Source organism: Pristiophorus japonicus, chromosome 11 (genome assembly GCF_044704955.1).
Source record: "Pristiophorus japonicus isolate sPriJap1 chromosome 11, sPriJap1.hap1, whole genome shotgun sequence".
Classification (NCBI taxonomy): domain Eukaryota; kingdom Metazoa; phylum Chordata; class Chondrichthyes; family Pristiophoridae; genus Pristiophorus; species Pristiophorus japonicus.
In genome coordinates this window covers 88,098,915-88,104,914 of record NC_091987.1, presented here as the reverse complement: position 1 = coordinate 88,104,914, position 6,000 = coordinate 88,098,915, and the positions used below count along the sequence as shown (strand labels likewise).

Sequence of the window (6,000 nt, the reverse complement as noted above, 5' to 3'; positions counted from 1 at the left end):
CTATGTCATCCAGGATGCATTAGCTTTGGATGCTCAGCCTTTTCACTTCAAATATTCCTAGTTTGTACCCGAACAATCTCCTTCCTGAATGGGTTCCATTGCTCCGCCCTGCCTTACCCTGCAATCGCCTTTTCCAATCTAGGTTCTGCCTCATCCACTAACCCTGGAAGTGAATTCCACAGCCTCACAACTCTCTGTGTAAAGAAATTTATCGCGCTCTCTGTTCTAAATGTTTAATCTTGTGCCGTGGCAACTTGTACTGGACTCTTCAGCTGCTGGAAACAGTCTGCTTTTTCCTATCTTGTTGCAAGCTGTCATGATTTCAAACCGTGAGTTCTCCTTAAGCTCTTTTCTCTTTGTGCTCTTTTATTCAATATGTATATGATTTCTATTGTGCATTTCCCTATTGTAATCTATCTAATTCATTAGTCTATTTTATTGGATTGTTGACCTAAAAAAATAAAATCAATACAGCATTGCACCTTTTTACATGAGTTTGTCCTCTGATAGCACAGAACTCCAAGCCAAGCATCTGGGGCTAGGGTTACCAGGGAAATCCTCTCGTAGGTGGGGAATGTGTTTAGTGCCTGAGGTTTGTAGTTTGCACTATGTGTTTCACATCTGCTTTCTGAACTCAGCACTAGTCTTTATTTCCTATTGCTGAGAGTGTACAGCCCTTCTATTGCCTTACGTTTGTGGTTATCAGATTTTCTTCTGTATAATCTTACATTTTTGAGTGAAATGCCCTTGTTCGCTTGTCACATCTTGAGCAACAGGCCAAGCAGACCATGAATGGAAAGTCTGAGTAGATACACTGAATGCAAATATGTAGACAGGAAACTGTTAGGCTCTTGTAAGCGCTTGCACAGTTTTTTTTTTCCTAAAGCATACTTAACCCTCTAAGAGTTTGCTTTTTGATTCGTCCTACCAGCAGAAACAGCTGATCCTCCAGTTAGGTCACAGGAACCCAAAATAAATCACAGACAACCCTGCCGGCTTTCTCAGCAGAGCCACACTTGTCTGAAATGCAACTCCAACTCCCAGCAGTGCTGCTGTCTTCCTGCACTCAGGACCCGCCTCGGGAATCCAATATTTTATAGGTCCTGACTGCTGAGACTGGAGACGCATGTTAGTCCAATCCTACTGAGAAAGCCAGTAATGCTATTTGTGAATTTTTTTTTCAAATTCTCAAGCTCCCGCCAGCAGACTGGTTGTTTCTACAAGCAGGTTTTATTTTTACAGGTAAGTAATTTTCATTGTTAATGTGCACCTCATTTTACGGAGGGTGGGAGCAGCAGGAAAGATGAGCTCCACCCCCAGCCATAGAGCAACTGACTGATTCAGGATCACGTAACTTAACCCTGACAATATCATCATCCCTGCCCCCAGTAGACTACATCCAATGGGAAGCTACCAAACAAAATACTCTTGGGCCCTGCTCCAGCACAATAGATTCTCTAGCCAATGAAGAGAATCCCCGGGGAAATTCCCAGTGACAGTGACTTGAGGTAGAAGTGAAGGCTGAGAGAGACACAGGTCGCAGTGAAAGCAGCCAGAGAGACAGAAAAGTGAAGTGTGAGAGACAGAGAGACAAAAGTCAAAAAAGGAGATATAGACGGTAATGAAGAGGGAAGGAGCATTCTACGAAATGTAAAATACATTAGGAGTTGGCCATAGTCTTTAATCATGAATCTGCCCAACTCAATAATGATTTATGACAATAGACTATGACCTTCTGATCTAGAGTTAAGATCACAGCCAATCCACTCCCAAGAAGCAGGTCGCGCATTTACATATTATGACGAGGCTGGTGTGCCTCAGATTTAAACACCATTTAACCAAATGTAATTCTAGCTGGTCGGGTTTTGCAGGCCTCGGGGAACCTCCCGGGTAAAGTAAGGCAAAGACTGCTGGATTCAGGAGGTAAGTGCCTTTTCACTTACCTGCTGGATCCAGCGACCCTGCCTCACCCACCAACCATGATCGGACACTCGCCAAGGCTTCCGATTCACCCCCCCCCACCCCGAGGCCTCTGATCCCCATCCACCCCTCCTGCCCGAGGCCTCCGATCACCCCCGAGGCTTCCCTCCCCCCACCCGAGGCCTCCGATCCCCACCCCCCGACTTCCCCCTCCCCCGCCACCGAGGCCTCCGATCCCCCCACCCGAGCTTCCTGATAACCTAAGCCTATCTTTTATATTTTGTTCTATAGTCATGACTTAATTTGAAATAGTGCTCTGGATTAATCTTTACTGTTCCCTGTAATACCGCTCTCATTCGCCTCCTTTCAAGGTTGAAAATTCTGAGCATGTCTAATCCTCCCTTATACTTCAGTCTTTTGACACTAGGGATCAGCTTCATTCCCTTCTCTGCACCATTCCAAGGCCTCTGATCCCCCCCACACTCGAACCCACTGATCTTCCCCTACCCAAGAGGCCTTTGATTCCCCCCGCCCCTCCCTGGTGCTCCTCCAGCCAGCCCCGGTCCTCTCTCCCCCCCAGGTCCCCGGTGCTCTTCCAGTCAGCGCCGATCCTCTCTCTCCCCCCGACGCTGACCCATTCATAATTTTAAAGACCTCTATCAAGTCTCCTCTATCATGTATGTAACCTCTATGTAACACCACTGCAATACTGTATATACTTAAGCAATGCACACCTTGACCACAGGGGGTGAACTTGTGGGAGACACTCCTTACCTGGTCATCCAGGTACATAAAGGGAGGTCCCACGCAGGGTCATCACTTCTTGGTCCTGTGAATAAAGGTTCAGGTCATAAAGTGACCTTGTCCATAGAATGTGCCTTGTGTGGGTTTTGTGCCATTGAGTAAGGACATTACATTGGCGACGAGAAACGGGAATCAACGACCCACGAGAATGGCCACCAATAGCACAGAGGAATGATATTATGTTGGTGAGGACTGGGACGATTTCATTGAGAGGCTCCAGCAAAGCTTTGTCACGAAAGAATGGCTGGGAGATGCAGCGGCCAACAAGTGAAGGACCCATCTGCTGACCAGCTGCGGACCTAAGACTTATGCACTCATGAAGGACCTACTAGCACCTGAAAAGCCGGCGGGCAAAACCTTTGAAGAGCTCAGCAAACTAATCGGTGAGCATCTCAAACTGGCGAGCAGCATACACATGGCCCGACACAGATTCTATACCCACCGACGTCGTGAAGGACAGAGCATACCGGACTTCATTGCGGACCTCCGGCGTTTGGCCAGCCTCCATAGGTTCACAGACGCCTGCAGGGGGGAGATGTTAAGTGACTTCTTTATTGAGGGCATCGGTCATTGAAAGTTAATTGAGACCAAGGACTTGACTTTGGAAGCGGCGGCGTTGATGGCTCAGACTTTCATGGCGGGGGAGGAGGAAACCAAAATAATATACGCGCGCAATTCTGCTTCCAACGTGGCGGGGGATCAGGGAGTCAATATCATGAATGCGACTCAGAGCCCTGCAGGCAGGCAAGGGCAGTTCGACACACCCCAAGCAGCAATAGACTCCAGAGTAGGTTTGCAACAGAGACAATGGCAGGCTGAACGGACATTTACGCCATCACAGCGGACAATGCGGTCCGGGATGGGGCCATTGACACCCACTAACAAGGTACTCAAGGGCAGTCAAAGGGACAATCAGTGAGGAATGCTCCTTTGTTCACAACAATGGGAATCTCAGCTCATGCTGGAGGTGTGGGGGCAAACAGTCTGCCAGGACTTGCAGGTTTCAACAATTTGTCTGCAGAAATTGCAACCTCAGTGGCCATTTAGTTCGAATGTGCAGGAAGCCTGTAACCAGGCTAATTTTTGAGGCAGATGGATCAGAAGAGGGATCTGTGAGGCAGGATGACTCTTGGGGCAAATCAATGGATGCTGAAGTTCAGCGGGTTCATGTGGCAAACATTCACAGCTCATATACCAAAACGCCACCAATGATGATGAAGGTTTTATTAAATGGCATCCCTGTACGCATGGAGCTGGACACGGGGGTCAGCCAGTCACTCATGAGCGTTCAACAATTCGAAAAGCTATGGCCACTCAAAGCCAGTAGACCCAAACTAGAATGCATTGAGACACAACTACGAACGTATACCAAAGAAATCATTCCAGTACTAGGCAATGCAATGTTGGCGATCACGCACAATGGATCAGTGAACCGGCTGCCGCTCTGGATTGTCCCGAGCAATGGTCCCGCACTGTTGGGAAGGAGCTGGTTAGCTGAGATGAACTGGAAATGGGGGGATGTGCATGCAATGTCATCTGTGGAGCAAAGTTCGTGCTCACAAGTCCTACAACAATTTGAGTCACTATTCCAACCTGGCGTCGGGACGTTCAAAGGTACCAAAGTAGTGATACGCATTACAGCAGACGCCAGACCAGTGCACGACAAAGCGGTGCCGTATGTGATGCGGGAGAAAATTGAGAGCGAATTGGACCATTTGCTAAGAGAGGGCATCTCGCCCATTGAATTCAGCGACTGGGCGAGCCCCATTGTTCCCGTCCTAAAAGTGGATGGTTCTGTCAGGATCTGTGGCGACTACTAGACCACTATCAATCGGGTGTCCCTGCAAGACCAATTCCCGCTCCTGAAAGCGGAGGATCTTTACACCACGCTGGCAGGCGGCAAGCTGGTTACCAAGTTGGATCTTACTTCAGCCTACATGACCCAAGAACTGGCCGACGAATCTACTACTAACCACCATCATTACGCACAAGAGACTGTTCGTTTACAACAGGCGCCTGTTTGGCATTCAATCAGCGGCCGCGATTTTTCAAAGAAACATGGAAAGCCTGCTCAAATCCATTCCTGGAACAATCGTATTTCAGGACGACATCCTCATGACATGACACCGAGTAACACCTCCACAACTTGGAGGAGGTGTTACGCCGACTGGACCGGGTAGAAGTCTAAATATGTGTTTTTGGCTCCTGAGGCTGAGTTCCTGGGCAGGAGGGTTGCTGCAGATGGGATTCGGCCCACCGAATCCAAAACAGAGGCGATTTTACGAGCCCCCAGGCCCGGCAACACATCGGAGTTGTGTTCATTTCTGGGACTCTTGAACTATTTCGGGAACTGTCTGCCGAACTTAAGCACATTGTTGGAGCCGCTTCACGTGCTTCTGCATAAGGGTTGTGATTGGTTTTGGGGCGACTGTCAGGAATGGGCTTTCAATCGGGCGCGGAACCTACTTTGTTCAAATAAGTTATTGACCCTATACGACCCATGTAAGAAATTGGTTCTGACATGTGATGCATCGTCCTATGGGGTTGGGTGGGTGTTGCAGCAGAGTAATGCTGAGGGCCAACTACAACCTGTGGCTTATGCTTCCAGGTCGCTCTCTCAAGCAGAACGGGGATATGGGATGGCTGAGAAGGAGGCACTCGCATGTGTCTATGGTGTAAAAAAAAAGCATCAGTACCTTTTTGGCAGGAGGTTTGAATTAGAAATGGACCACAAGCCTTTAACATCCCTGTTGTCAGACAGCAAGGCTGTCAATGCCAACATGTCAGCCTGCATACAGCGATGGGCTCTCAGGCTGGCTGCTTATGACTACTCCATCCGGCACTGGCCTGGCACCAAAAATTGCGCTGACGCGCTCAGCAGGCTTCCACTGGCCACCACCGAGGGGGCAGCGGAACAAAGCACTGAGATGGTCAAGTCCGTTGATGCCTTTGACAGTGCAGGCTCCCCCATCACAGCCCGCCAGATCAAAATCTGGACAAACAGACATCCCCTCCTATCTCTGATTAAGAAATGTGTCCTGACTGGGGATTGGGAGCATGCCCTGAGGAGATCAGACCGTTTCACAGGCGGATGGATGAGCTCTCCATCCAAGCTGACTGCCTACTATGGGGCAGCCAGGTAGTCATGCCCCAGAGGGGCAGGGAGGCATTGATCAGGTAACTCCACAGCGAGCATTCAGGCATCGTGCTGATGATGGCCATTGCCCGGTCACATGTTTGGTGGCCTGGAATTGATTCAGACCTGGAACACTGTGT

The 6,000-nt window shown here is 49.1% G+C and overlaps 1 protein-coding gene across 1 annotated transcript in view; it reads left to right on the top strand.

Moving 5' to 3' along the window:
* The first annotated feature begins 207 nt into the window (after nt 1-207).
* Nucleotides 208-6,000, top strand: part of col8a1a (collagen, type VIII, alpha 1a) — a 175,851-nt gene continuing 170,058 nt past the window's right edge. The window contains exon 1 of the mRNA XM_070892994.1: nt 208-329. The gene's annotated coding sequence lies outside the window, so the exon portion shown is untranslated. The remainder of the gene's footprint in view (nt 330-6,000) is intronic.